This window comes from Oratosquilla oratoria, chromosome 4, assembly GCF_046742065.1.
Source record: "Oratosquilla oratoria isolate Oo_2021 chromosome 4, ASM4674206v1, whole genome shotgun sequence".
Taxonomy (NCBI): Eukaryota; Metazoa; Arthropoda; class Malacostraca; order Stomatopoda; family Squillidae; genus Oratosquilla; species Oratosquilla oratoria.
Window position 1 is genome coordinate 71,300,670 of NC_134780.1, and position 16,123 is coordinate 71,316,792.

A 16,123-nucleotide genomic window follows, 5' to 3' on the forward strand; every position below is an offset into this window, starting at 1 on the left:
TGCAATCCCTCACCGCTATTCATCCCACTCATCATTCTGTTGTACAACAAATCCTTTCCTTTCTATCCCTACTAACTATCCGTAATCTCTGCATTGAATTTATTTGGATTCCATCTCATGTAGGTTTGCACCACAACACCAAAGTAGACCGCCTAGCAAAAGAAGCCTGCCGACTCCCCCGTCGTGGTGATGGACGACCTCTCTCCCTGCTATGTTACCTCAACAGGGTCCGCTCCGCTGCACTTCTGCCTGAGCAACGTCGACGGGACACCGAGAGACCCTTCAGTGTCACCATCACCCACTACGAATCCGTATGCCGCCACAAATACAAGTACCGCCGCAAGGGACTTATGGTTCGTCGCCACAATGTTGTCTCAGCCCGACTGCGACTAGGCTACCGTCCACAGTGGCAGGTCGCCGGGGTGGAGGGCGAGCCTGTATTCACAGAATGTCGCCTATGCCACGCTCCACTAGCCAACACCATCGAGCACTACTGCCTAGCGTGCCCCACTGTAAAACATCTAATACCCCAGGGACTACCATTAGATGCAATCTGTCGTCATCTCTTATCACAAAATAGATTAGATGAAATACTTGTCCGTTACCCCCGCTTTGGTGGGTTCTCATAATACCTGATGCCCTGCGTGACATCTCAGTCTTATTCCCCTTTGAATGAATGTACAATACCCAGTGTCGTATATGTTACCTGCAACCCATGTATTTGTATGTGTATATAAGTGTATGTGTACGTGTGTAAGCATGTGCATACCAGTTGCCTTCCTACATTCATTATGAAAACCTCCCCCACTGTATGACGCTCATGCGTAATAAGTTAAATAAAAAAAAAAAATAAAAAAAATCTCGGTCGTCATACGTGGCAGCTCGTTTCAAGTAAAGCTTCGAAGCGCACTCGAACAGTGCGCTATTTAAGAGGGCTGGTTGTTTAGACGATTAAGTGGCGATTTTCCCTTACAATGTGCTATAGATATGAATTTATGAATTTGGATTGTCATGTATTAGTTCATAGAGTAGTAATTTCATAAATACAAATATTCGGTCACCTGATAATCATATATTATTCTAATACTGTAAAAACTGTATTTACCTCACTGAAAGAAAGATTACCCTCACAAGGGTAATTTGTCAATATTACATCAGCTAGAACATACAGCTTTGATTCAGAAATTAGATCCATTTTAGGGACAGTATGTTATTTACGTTAATTTCAGAGGTCATGAACACACAAATACATTTCCTTATACTCGTAGTCCTTGTGTAGACTACCGCCCTGTGGCATCTGAGGGGTCCAAAAGATTGATCAAGAAGGGGCCACCAACATTTGAGATAAAGTTGTTTGTTTTAATAAATTTATTACGCCCGTGGGCGGCAAACAATAGTACATATATCACAGCATTGTGTTAGAGGACATGTCATATATTATATACATTCTTTAAATGGAGACATAATATAATAATCATTCAGGATTCCCCGAAATGGTGATGGCGGGATAGTGGTACTATGTAAGTGTTTACATATAATCATCATGCCCCGTCTCCGGGGAATATTGTCTGTCACTATGGGTCACTGGAGACAATAATACCAAGGGTGTTCGTATTACGACGGTTACGCAGCCCGTACGGTGATCACCGTGGCATATCATCCGTCTAGGAGCCCCGTCACACAAGTCGACTCCCAAGTCCGAGCCGAGCACTGACATATATTGTGCCTTCGTACTGGTCTTGCGTCGGCGTTACTTGTGGCGGTTGGGTAGGAGGTGGTCGTATGGGGCGCGTGACGTCCATGACGTAGGTATAGGCTGCCTTGGAAAGATGGTCCACCGATTAATAAATTCATTGCTTCTGAGGGCGACAAACAATAGTATATTAGTCATATTGTTATGGAAAGAGATACAAAAGGAGGTATGATTGGATTTAACAATCAAAATCCCCCAAAATGGGGGTGGCGAGCTAGGAGTGTATCTAAGTTGTCGTCACTAAGTAAATGTTTACATACAGTTATCACGTCTTGTCTCTGTGGAATACTGTCTGTCACAATGGGGCATTGGAGACAGTAGTGTTCAAGGGTGTTGGCGTTATGGCGGTTACACAGCCTGCATGATGAGTAATGTGGCATATCTTCCGCCTGGGATATTTGCCACACAGGTCGATATCCGAGTCTGAGCCGAGCACTGACAACATTGTGTCTCCGTACCATGGGTCCGCGTCGGCGATACTTGTGGCGGCTGGGTAGGAAGTGGTCGTGGTGTTGAATGGAGACACTGGTGGCTCGTTCCGCATCTCTTCGGCGTGTTGTTATGGTGTGAGTGGCTGCGTGTATTCTGTTTTTGAGGCATGTGAGAGAGGGTACTACGCGTTCGTTATCTAAGACGAAGGCACAAGCTGCTTTGGCAATACGGTCCACAGCGTCGTTGCCAGCAAGGTCGACATGTGAAGGCATCCATACGAGAGATACGGCCATAGATGCTTCATGAACAACGGCGAGTTGGGTCAGTATGGCCTGTACAACACGATAGTAGTTGGGTCTGGGTGAGGAGAGGGCGTGTAGAGCTGGTTGGGAGTCACAAACGATCACACCATTTACGTTACAGTCTACAAGATATGTTACTGCGTCGAGGATTCCGTGTAGCTCACAAAACGTGGAGCTTGATGTGACAGGTAACCTGCGGCCAATCCATCCAGCTTCCACAGGTGGCTGTAAGGTGGGTGAGTACATGGCACACGCTGCTCTTCCATCAGCCTGTACTGAGCCATCCACGTAGATGACATGAGCTGCGGGGATCTTTGAGGATACGCTGTCGATGGTCTCTAGTGCTAGTTGCTTTTGAAGTGCAGGAAGGTCATCTTTGGAGGTTGGTGTGAAGGTGACGTTAGGGAGGGAGATTCGCCACGGGGGCAAGTCGGGTTCAACCGTTTCTTCAGGGACGTGGATGTCAAGGTTTCTAAGTGTGTTGCACACTGTAGTGACGAGGTTGCGGCCTCCTGGTCGAAGTGGGAGGCGGGGTGCACTGTCAGGTTCGAGCGACGCTCTGATGGTAGCAGTAAAGTTTGGGGACAGATAGGGCGATCGGAGGCATTTTACAGAGAGAATGGCCATGTTAGCATATATTCTCTCTACAAGCGAGGGTAGACCAAGTTCACTTTGCATGTTAACGATGCGAGTCGAAGGAGGGCAACCTAAGATAAATCTCATTACTCTATTTTGGAATTTTTCGAGAGGTTCCAAAGCTCTCCTGGGAAGTTGACAAAGGGCAGGTGATAAGTAGTCAACGAGTGATCGAAGAAATGTGGTGTATAGAGTTCTGACCATTGGTAATGAAGCGCCGGTGGAATTTGTGGCAAGCCACTTGATAGGGTTAAAACGGGCCTGCAGACGATCAAGGAGATCATTAACAAGGGGATGGATACGTTGTCGAGTCGGTATGGCTGGAGTGATCCGGGCTGGTACTCCAAGGTATGTGTACTGTGTGCAATGAGGGATAACATCACCTCCCATGTTGAACGTCGGTAGTGCTTGGAGAGTACGAGATGAAAATATTCTGCTCTTCTCAGGGGAAATGATGAGACCACAAGCGGTAGTTGACGTGTAGAAGCCATTTAGGACGAATTGGAGGTCAGCGGGCGAGTTGGAATGGATGCAGATGTCGTCCGCGTAGCAGAGAAGGGTTGTACCGGGAACGTTAGGAAGAAGTGAGAGTAAGCGGTGCATCAAGACGTTAAAAAGAAATGGACTTAGTACGCCACCTTGCGGGGTACCGAGTTTGAACTGCTCGTAGGAACTGCACACACCTCGAAAGAGAACACGTGACTTCCTGTTACTCAGATAACCTCGAATCCATCGAAGGAGGTTTCCTTGCACTCCGAAGGTAACCAGCTGGTCAAGAATTATTTCATGGTTGGCTACATCGAAAGCACTTTTGAGGTCCAGGAAGGCAACTACGCTGGTGGGAGAGAGGCGGGTGTAGAGCTCAGTAAGGCAGTGGTGCGTACTTCGACGTGGGAGGAAACCATACAGCTGCGGGGAGAGTTGACCTTGTAGACGATTCATGAGCCGGGCAAGGATGATACGTTCAAGCATCTTGCTGAAGCATGAAGTTAGGGAAATGGGCCTGAATTTATCAGTACCTGGTTTCGGTATCGGAACAATCGTGCTTAAAGTCCAGGCTGCAGGTACATGTCCACGAAGGAGGCAGAGGTTGAAGAGGCGAAGGAGGGGGTTGCCAGGAACTTCCAGTAGGAGTCGGAGCACTTGGTATGTAATGCCGTCATCCCCGGGGGCAGAAGTTTTTGTATTAGTAATGGCTAGTCGTAATTCATTCTCCGTAATCGGGACGTCGTCTTCTTCATCTGGGTGGAGAAGAGCAGCCATTAGGTGGAGATTACGGGTGTTGCGACGAGTGGAGAGTGCCTCTTGGATATGCGTAGGAAGATTGTAAGTCTGTGACTGTGACGACCATAAAGTAATGAGGTCCTGGGCGTAGGCGGCTGGACTGTGATGGAGGGCGCTGGGAGGTTGCTTCTTAACGACCCTTTTTACAAGGCGCCACATGGTCGCGATACTAGTCTGGTGATTTATGGAATCAGTGTATTTCTGCCAAGACTCTTTGTAGGCACAGTTCTGGAGGGCGACCATATTATCCCGTGCTATTTGGTACTGATGTAAAGAATCAGGTGTGGGTTGCGTCTGAAAAGTATGACCAGTAGTCTGTGTAGCTCTCTCCGCTTGGATAATACGGTGGTCCAACGTCCATGAGTGAGGTACAGGGCGGCGTGGTAGGTGAGCTTTGGTTACATAGCGGCTGTAGAAGTCGTGTGTGGTATTCACTAAGGACGTGTATAGTGCGTCGGGGGATAGGAAGTCAAATGTGGGAAGGAGACTAGAGATGTACGAAATATACGTAGGGCAATATTTAGGAGGAATGGATATACGGGTCCGGTGATGAGGAGTTGGAATCCGAGATGGTATGGAGTAGTATAAACTAAGAGCAATATGGTCGGAGAAGAGAGAAGGAATTGATTGACAGGCGACACGGGATGGCACGAGGCCAGACGTGATGATGTGGTCAACTGTGCCTCCACGTGCATGTGTGGCTCCACCAGTTTCCCATCGTGTGAGTCGGTACCGATGTATGTAGTTGAGTAGAGGGATTCCACTACGGTTGGGGACAGGGGAGGCATCACCAAGAGCAGGATGTCGAGCGTTGAAATCCCCCATATAAATCACTCCACGATTTGTAGGTACTGGGAGGGCAACAAGATTAATAACACCAGGGGCAGAGTATACGTTGCAAAGTCGAAGTTTACCATTGCCCACAGTGACTTCAATTAACTGAAAGGTCATAGTAGTATCCCTGGAGCATCGAAGGAGCTTGTGTGGCATGGATGCGTGGACGTAAGAAATGAGGCCATTCCTGGCTGGATGTATGTATGAGACATAGCCAGACAGCGTAGGTGCTGTGTCGCATGGCTGAGCACCACCGGGAAAGGCTTCTTGAATAAATATTATCTGGGGGTGATGGCGATGGACATATGTCTTCAGTGCAGTGAGTTTCGTGTTATGGCGTATTCCGAAAGCATTCCAGGAGATGACGTGAAGCGATACGAGATCAGAGAATCTTATTACTATGTGCTTTGCGAGAGCCGGAAGAGGTTGGTGTTTGAATGTGGGCGCTGCCAGGCGGAGCATGGGTAGAGGAGTTCAAAGGCGACGAGAGCTTTTCTAGATGGGAGGCAACTGTATCAAGTCGCTCTGTAAGGGCTGTGACAGAGGTGATAACAACTTTGTGAGATTCAACTAGACTGGCAAGTGTGGTTGCTGTGGTAGCCTGTTGGTTAACTAAACTTTCGATACGGGCATCTATGGCATCGAATCGCTTCGTGAGGGCTGAACAGCGGGATTCGAGAGATGCAACAGCTTGGCGAAGAGCTTGTACTTCAGCAGAGTCCGTGGTGCTGGGCGTCGTGAGAGAGGTGGCTGGAAGTGGTGGTGGTGGTAGTGATGATAGTGGTGGTCCAAGTCTTTGGGAAGTGGCCGTGGGTGTTCGCTTAGTACAGCCATGCCAAACGTTGACCCCTGGTTTATGGCATCGGGGGCACTTCCATCGGGATGTGTCTGGTGGTGGGGATATGGAAAGTTTTGAGGTAGATGCGGAGTCGTCGGGCGTGGTGGGTGGAGTGGGTGGGCGGTGAGGGCAGGAACGAGTGTCATGATTCTCCGCGCACCAGGCACACTTTGCGGGAGCGGAACAGTATCTTGAGATATGTTTGAAGCCCCAGCATTTATAGCACCATGGAATTTCATCTTTCATTTTGCGAAGCTCACAGGGAGGGAGGAAAGGTAGGAAGGGGAACTCTAAGGTAGGCGGCGGTGGTTCAAGTAGGCTCCACGTGATGACTAGTCGGTTGATTGGCGTCCCATTTTGGACGAATCTGCGAGCTGTATGTATCCCTGGATATTCCTTGGCATGAGAGGCATCGATGCTGACAGGGTATCGAGTGAGGAGGTACGTAGGGAATTTACGTGGTCTTTCCGTGGAGTCCTGGATGACTAGGCGTAAAGATAATATTTCCCCACTCGTGATACTTGTAATGATGTCTTGTCGTTGTCTTGAAACATAGACGAAACGAGATGTAATAGCTGACATCTTCACCTCAGCCAGCTCACGATCGAGACGGAAAGACTTGGCAACGTTGGAGAGCCACCGAAGTTTCACGTCACAGCTTGAGTTGTCAGGGAAAGTTAATTTGACATATTTCTCTCTGGGAGCAAAGGCAGGAGCCTGTGACGGCGAAGTATAGGACGAGATTGGGGGGGTAGGGGTGGGAGATGGTGTGATATCATAAGCTTGTGGCTCTATCATTGGATTCTTCTTCGATGATTTAGCAGCAGGAGAAGGTGGTGGGCTGCTATTATTGGAGACTTCATTTAGAGTGCGTTTAGCGGGGGTAAATGGTTGTGGTGAAGAGTTGCCAGATGCAGGAGAATTTCCTTGAGCGTGATGGTTGTAAGTCGTAAGTGGGGGCCATATGTTAATTGGATTTTCATCGTCACTCATAGCGAGATCGGCTTCAACGATGGCAATAGCCTGTGGCCCTGAGTAGTCCATGATTACCACACGTTAAGATTATTCACAGGAGTTCAGGATTTATGAGGCAGTATGCGGGGAGAGCGATTCATCCATGTCGTCACAAACCTCTTACTGCGCATGCGCAGACTTGGCCGCCCCTGACCAGGAAGGTCGGAGGGATAATGTTTTCACAGTTATAGACTAAGTTAGTTAATGTTCACACACCGTGATGACAAAAAATGGTAGAGGTGGTCTTATAATATCTCACAGCACACAACGAAGGGTTGGAACACAATAACACTGCCGGAATTCTAACAAAGAGCACGGAGCTCAAAACTGTAGGACCGGTCACACGCCATATTTGTTTTCCAATCCAATGATAAAGTTGGGGACACATAGCATAGGAGAGATCAAGAGATTGAAAGGAGGAGGGTAAAGTAGGAAGGGAGGAAAGGGAAGGGAGGGAGAAAAGAAAGTAATGTGGGGAGAGGAAGGGAAAAGGAGGGGAAGAGAAGACACATATACACGTGTGCACGCACGCGCACAGAAACACACATGGCGCTGTGGTTAGAGCTCTGGCCTGCCACTACGGAGGTCCGGGTTCGATCCTCGCCCGGGGCTGAAATAATATCAGTATCGCAGCGCTGAGGGGTGTTACTCCAACTCTCGTGGGCGGGGAGTTGGGGGTGTGTGTGTGTGCAAGGTCATAGCATTACCCATAGATCGGACCTACGAGCTCTGAGCTCTCTTCCAGGAGGGAAATAGCTGTCGATCACGAGTCCAACACGTGATCCAAAGACCAAGTGAATACACACACACACACACACACACGCAAACACACACACATACACACACACACACACACACACACACACACACATGACTTGATGGCGCGGTTGGTAGGGTTCCCGCCTGCCACCGCAGAGGTATGGATTTAAATCCCGCCCAGGGCTGAAATAATTTTAGTATCTCTGCGCTGCGAGTCATTACTACAACTCTCGTGGGCGGGGAGTTGTGTGTGTGTGTACGTGTAAGGGCACAGCATTACCCATAGATCGGTCATATATGAGCTCTGAGCTCTCTTGAGGTGGGGGATAGCTGTCGATCACGAGTCCAATACGTGATCCAAGACCATGATGAATCACACACACACACACACAAACACACACACACACACACACACACACACACACACACACACACACACACACACACACACACACACACACACACACACACACACACACACACACACACACACACACACACACACACACACACACACACACACACACACACACACACACACACACACACAAACACCCCCCCACACACACACACACAGTTGGTAGATTTCCCGCCTACCACTACGGAGGTCTGGGTTCGAATCCCGCCCAGGGCTGAAATAATTTCAGTATCGCTGCGCTGCGGGTTGTTACTCCAACTCTCGTGGGCGGGGACTTGGGTGTGTGTGTGCGTGTAAGGTCACAGCATTACCCATAGACCGGTCATATATGAGCTCTGAGCTCTCTTGCGGGAGGAAAATAGCTGTCGATCACGAGGTCAACACGTGTTCCAAGACCATGGTGAATGGTGAATTACACATACATACACACGCGCGCGAGCACAAACACTCATATTCGTATAAGAGGAAGAGAAGGAAGTAGAGGAGGAGGAAGAAGAGGAGGAGGGTGAGAAGAAAGAGAAGTGGGAGGAGGAGTTGGGGGATGGGGGAGAAGTGCAAATCAAAATGCAGGAGCGTCATCTATCAGGCTTTCAATAAAGGTTTGGCTGAGTTCATTTCCATACATCAGACATTGTATTCAACTCCACTCGCTCTCTCCCTCTGCCTCCCCCCCCCTCCTGCCTTCACTCCTGCAACACATTTTCTTCCTTCGTTCAACAATGGTGATGTTGTGAAGTGGTATATGGTGTGCAAGTATGGTTGTATTTTACTGTGATGACATTTGTTGCAATTGAATGATGATTGCAAAGCGATGTTTTTGAAAAATGTAGTTGTATATCTAATTTTTTTTTACAATGTTTTTGCAATGTAACAGTTGTGCCTACTCGGTGATAATTATAATGATATGTATGATTATGGCTGATAATAAAGGGATTTTCTGGTGAATGTGTGGCAGAGTAAAGAGAAATCTGTCAAAAACTTAAAATGGAGCGTGGAAAGGTAACAAATGTGTGCCACGAAGAGATGAGAAATATCCGAAAACTAACTAGAATTTCTATCAAAGTCGATGGCTGTGGAGTGTATCATTGATCATAAAACAAAGAGTAATACGAGATATTTGGACAAAGATAAAGACTTTGAAAATTTGTGACATACTGTACAGAGTAGAACGTAGGATGTGCGGCAAGACGCATGACGTCATAAGCACATTTGAGAATCCGAGAGAAATATGGAACACTATATGACACGACAAACAAACTAACAGCCGTGAAAGGATTCTCATATCAAATATAAAATAAAATAAAAAAATGCAACGTTTGGCACCAAACAAAAAATACAAGAGTAATGGAATTACGTCATTTCTTGTGTGCACTGAAAAATTACAATGAAGTAAGAGTGATCCAGTATCTATTTGAAGTATTAATATTCAGAAGAAGGCAGGCTCAATAATATCTGTCAACGAATTTGCAAAAGTATATATGACCTACAAATCATAAATGAACAAATCATTCAGTGAAAAGTCCCATTCGTAGAACGTGCTGAAATTATATGATTGGTGGACTTTCGACTAAAATGTACTTAATCATGATTTAGTTATTCTAAAGTCATAGTCACGTCTCAAGGCAAGGTAATGGATTAGACTCTTAGAGTGACATTTTGGTCCTGGACGAGTCCGACTGAAGGAAAAGAAATGAATGCTATATTTATCATTTTACACAAGGGTTTGACACTATATGTTGACTCAATACCACTGTCATGAAAGCAAGGTTCTTTAATACTGTCCCTATACTGTCAATAATATTGTACGAAATAGATCACTTTGTAATACTACTGATCGTATTGAGGCTGCTGAGCTTAAACTTCGAACTACGCCATATATTGTTTACTTAACGTGAAGTTGATTCTATTTGCAGACAGTATTTGAATCAAGTGAAAACGAGAACTAGGTAATTTTGGAAAATATACAAGAGAAACAAAAAAAAATCTTTACAGAATAAGAGAAAAAGTGATGAAAATGTAAGAAGTTATAATAAAAAATAATATCAATATTGAATTCTATTGTGATTAGATAAGCATATAATATTGTTTGTTATGAAATATAGATATATCATCTATTTAGAAAAAAAATTATATTTTAGGGTGTATTACGTACTATTGCGGACAAAGCAAATATAAATTTCGTTGTTGGACATCATATACTTCTATATACATTAGTTCCATTGTAATTATTGTGATCTTTAGTGAAAAAATAACACACTAACATCAAAAGATATATTTTCATAGATCTGATATATCATGTGCCAGGTTTGTGTGTCCACAGTGTTACATTTCACTCAGAACTAAACTACGTTTCATAGATGATAATCATTGGTCATCTTATCATCGCCTAAGTAACATTCCGTTTTCTGTCATCTTGATATATCTAATTCCTTAAAGGAAAAAACAAGTGAAGAAGATTTTGGCCTATAAGGTACTCTACAGCAGGGCATGCACCGCAAACATTATTCAACCGGAGCACAGATTGTTGCCAGTACAGTGACATAAAAGCTTTAGTCTTTTAGCACCCAACGTACAATTGGCCTTAAAGTGGTTGACGTTTTTTTCCAAATCTGTAGCAAACTCACTTCTTTATGTCGAACATTCGTAACACGTCGCAAATCTACGATCCAAATACAAAAGAAATGTAGCATTTAGAAGTGGAAGCAACTGTTCAGTCGGACTTCATTGGTCGCTGAAGACTTTGTGGTGTTAATAACTAAGAAATAGCACCGTTATTACCTACTACATTTAGTTATACAAGAAAACCATCTTAAAGTTCGTGGATAAGATCGGAGCACTTTGAATTTTCGAGATTCTCCACACGTGCTTGTGGCGATTTTTTTTTTTTTTTTGGGGGGGGGGGACGAAAGGGACGGTGCATCCTACGCCCTTATACTTAGCGCAGCTACGATTTCTTTGTCATCATAAAGGTCGAGGATGGGATCACTCTGAACGTCGTTAGTTTGGATGGGATTGCAGCACTTTAAATTTTCGAGGTTTTCCACAGGTACCTGTGACGATTTTCGGTTTTGAGGAGGGATGGGGGACGAGGCGGACGGTGTATCCCACGTCCATGTATTTAACTCAACTCATAAAGTTCGGGGATGGGTTCACTCTCATTGTCATTAGTTTCAATGGGATCGTAGTACTTTCAGTTTTCAACCCTAACCAAAGGGCACTTTCAAGCGATACATTTGGTATATTGTATTTCATTTCTATGGCATAGATCAGGTATAGAAACATGTTTTGGCTCCATTTTATTGTATCTTATTTGGAGATTTGTTTATTACTGGGCTCGTGTTAAACATTATGAAATATATATATATATATTTTTTTTTTTTTGTAATGACCACTGTATCCACAGCCTTTGCTTGCTGTGACCCAATTAGAAATAGCTATGAATGTAACATATCTATGTTTTTGTTATCTTCATCTTTTTATTGTTGTTGTCATTTCATTTTCATTAGCTGTTATTTTTTTTAACATATTCATTAGTGATCGTCTTTCTATTATTTTCATAGCTAGTTTGTAGTTCGTTCAACTGGAGAATCTAGTGAGCGAAACTAGTCGAGAATAATCTTGGAACAAGTCTTGGGCCATTCTTCATCGACCCCTATATGCTTTTGTATTGCACCAACAATATAAATTTTCATCTGCATATTTAAATGAGCAGAAAAAGAGAAAATATATATATAATTAAACACCCCCTGAAATAAAAGTACAAAGTACGAAGTCGACTATCGGTGTAGGGGAGCTGTCATGAAATTCGCCTGTGGATGCCTGTGGTGCGAGCACAAACAAAACACGTTCTTAAGAACATAACATAAGAACATAAGAATGAAGGAGACTGCAAGAGACCATAAGGCCTACACTAGGCAGCTCCGTATCCATCACAACCTGTCATCCCCATCCATAAAGTTGTCTAATCGTTTCTTAAAACAACTGATAGTTTCAGCGCTTACTACATGTTTAGTCTATTTCATTCGTCGACCACCCTATTAGTGAACAAATTATTGCCTATTTCCTTCTTAAATCTAAATTTGTACAGTTTAAATCCATTACTGCGAGTCCTGTCCTGTTGTTTTAATATGATGATCTTGTTTGCATCACCTTGTTAAAGCATTTGGTCCACTTGAACACCTCTTTTAGATCCCCCCGCACTCTGCGTCTTTCCAAAGATTGTAAGTTAAAGTGCCTAAGCCTCTCTTCGTAAGGCAAATTTCTGAGTCCATGTATCATTTTCGTCATTCTTCTCTGTACTGATTCTAGTGAATTGATGTTCTTTCTGTAGGATGGAGACCAAAACTGTACCGTATAGTCAAGGATGGGTCTAACTATCGCTAGACCCATTCTTGAATTATTGAGCCAATCTCTTGCCAACATAACCACAAAATATTCCAGTTACAACTTCCAAATACTGATATATAGTAAATCATTGCTCACGTTAAACAAAATTGAAGCCATGGGCCTCTTTCTCATTCCTTCGTCTACGTTATAATCTTTTGTAAACCATAGACCTTGTTTTCATTCGTTGTATTTGATAATTGTAAGAAAAATTCGTCTACGCTGTGATCTTTTATATGTCATAGCCTGTCATAAAACGTCTTTTCGCTTGTGACATATTACTAAATATTGGAGATACAAACCACTGGTAACTTTTTAAGAATGAGTGCTGTTTACTGTACTCATAGCCTGTCATAAAACGTCTTTTCGCTTGTGACATATTACTAAATATTGGAGATCCGAACCACTGGTAACTTTTTAAGAATGAGAACTGTTTACTGTACTCAATATCTATGCAGAGGTGATTTATATACACAGGCAATGAAAACACATATAAAAATAATATTGGTCGCATGATGACTTGCAGTTGGCAATTTCAGATGTAGGTGTCCTTTCGCGCTCGGCCCAAATGACCACGGTGAGGTTAGACGCGCTCGGGCCAAATGACTGCGGTGAGGTCAGACAAAATAGGGGTCCCGCGGGAGTTTTCTGGGGGCGTTGGACCTTACAATTGTAGCTAATGCATGCGTGTATGAGTGTACACGCTGGACATCTAAATGATTGAATATTTCCTTCAATCATTTTGCATTTTTTTTTTTTTTTCGTCTCCGTCTTGACTGATCTACATCTCGGATCATTCCACGAAGAAAACAATGACGGTTACCAATGATATTGACATACACATGGTGGCTAATGCCAAATCAAAGAACTATGTACAATTGATTCTCTACTATCTACTGCCTACTCTACTTCTACAAAATACAATACATGAATTGAGTATGGAGACTCAGTATTTACGCATAAGTGATTTATATGCAAGCGGTGAAAACGCATATTAAAAATAACATTGGCCGTATAATGACTTGCAGTTAACAATTCCAGACGCAGGTGTCCTTTCACGCTCTGGCCAAATGACTGCGGTGAGGTCAGATAAAATAAGCGGTCCCGCAGGAGTTTTCTGGAGACGTCAGACCTGACATGTTGTAGCTAATGCGTGCGTGTGCGAGTGTGCATGCTGGACATCTAAAGAATTTAATATTTCCTTGAATCATGCAACAGTACAAATAAAAGTGACACGTTGCATTTCTTGCCATTTGGCGCTACAAAATAGATTTCCGAGCTAAAACAAAACTCTTAAAAACTCAAATTCATAAATTATATGTTAGAGCTACTCTTCCCGTCACAACTGTGAACATCGTTACTATACTTGCACAAACGCCTTTGAAAATTCTCTGGATGAAAACTTTGAGAACTTGTATGTTTATTCTGTCTACCACCATACGATTTTATTCAGCTGGGAGAAAGAACTGAAGGACTCTGAAAGGTTAACTACATGGGTGGACAGGAAGATCTCTAAACACAAATAAAACTCATTCCTAGCACTATTAGTGGGATAGCCGAACTAAGAATTCCTTTTCGAGAAAAAACGCTGGAGAGGAGAACTACAGATACCTATGTCTATAAAAAATACAGACCACTATCTTTACTTCCAAGTACTACACTGGGCGATGTTTTCTGCGAAGCTGTATCAGGTGTAATTTATAAATTGAACATATACGAAATAGCTTAATCTATGAGGCCTTAGAATTAACAGGTGTCGCATGTCTACGACCCAAAGATGTATGGAATTCATAGCTTTTTAGACTATATCAGCCACTAAAGTACTTAAAAGTGAAAGCGACTGTACTAAAAGATGTAGTATCACGCCTGCTGTATTCAAAATGAAGAGCATTTTTCACCGCAGACACCACAACGACTACAACCCCCACGGTAACAATCACAACCATCACTGCCTCCGTAGCATAGATTACACCGCCACAGCAGTCATTCGCCCGACAAGCATAAGGCAAAACATCTGCTTTCTTCCGCCACCACAGCAGTCATTCGCCCGGCAAGTATAAGTCAAAAACATGTGGGAATATCACATTCTGATTTACATTTCCACAAATCTTTTTGTAGAAAAACATGTTGCGCGAGTGGCTGTAATAGAAGTGGAGGAGCTGAATTGAGCACAATAATGATGAGAACATCAACAACTTCATTCCATATCAAGAATAGAGCACGATAGATTTATGAGGTTGTGTGACTTTGAGGTTGTGTGACTTTGAATTTGTAAGTTTGTTATTACATGTCCGTATGTTCACGTGTAGTTCTTTACTTATGGAAACGGCTATACGTCTGTTCCTAAAAGAATTGAACGAATGAGGAGCACACCATTTGGAAACAAAGTGCTTGACCTGTTTAGGAGACAAGTATCAGGGGAAAGAAAATTCTAGAGCCTCCAGTGGAAGAATAGAAAGAAAGAATAATGTGAGGAATTTTACCGGTATGTTAAAAATTTACTTGAGTATGAGTTCGAGTTTGGACTGATAAGGTTTGAGTATCTACACGTATATGTGGTCACATTAGAATTTTTTTTTTATCGTGTACTCATATAACGTTATTATATGCCTGCATGCACTGTGCACATACATTTTCAGATACCTTCCCATGATATATCAGAATTATTCAAATATGTTTTTCGCAGTCATTGAAGTTATATAATCAAAATATTTTTATCATGAAAACAATATATACGGAAATATACTGAACACTCATCAACAAAAAATATATCTGAACAATTGGGACACATCATAGGTCAGGTTTGAATGGACAGTCGATTTAGAAATCATTTGACCACCCTGTGATTTTGCCTATGCAAATATAATATTTGTCGGCGAATTTTATAGTTATCTCTTTAGAAAAATATATACTGCAAATACCAAGCAGAAAACTCATCAAAATACTCGGCAAATGTAAGGGGCAGTTAAAAGGTTGGGCGAAACCATACATACATACTGTATCTTCCGTTGTTAATTACCCACTAAATATATTTAGGCTACATAGCTGTATTAGTTCTCTTATGATAAAGACAATTATCCGTAAACAAAATTTTAGTACTGCAACCATAATTAAAACTTTATTCGTATAGCTTTATCATTGTTCTGACCAAATATCCACAATAATATGTTTGCAATGTTTTATCTATATCCACTTGTTTACGTTTACATCTGTTTTGGTTTTTCTGGTTCAGCACTGACTTTTGTGGAGCAAAACCTGAGTACACGATTATTTCTCTGTCACAGCTACCTCCCTAGTTCCATTCTTTTTCTTCCTCTCTTTCTGGGAACAGTTGCGGACAAATCAAACTGATATTGGAACACTTGCTGTCATAATGGTCACTTGTAGTATGTGGCAACTCTAAAGTGTTTTCCTGTTTTCCTGTAGTGGTATGACAAACTGCACACTCAATTAACCGAGAGAACAACCTA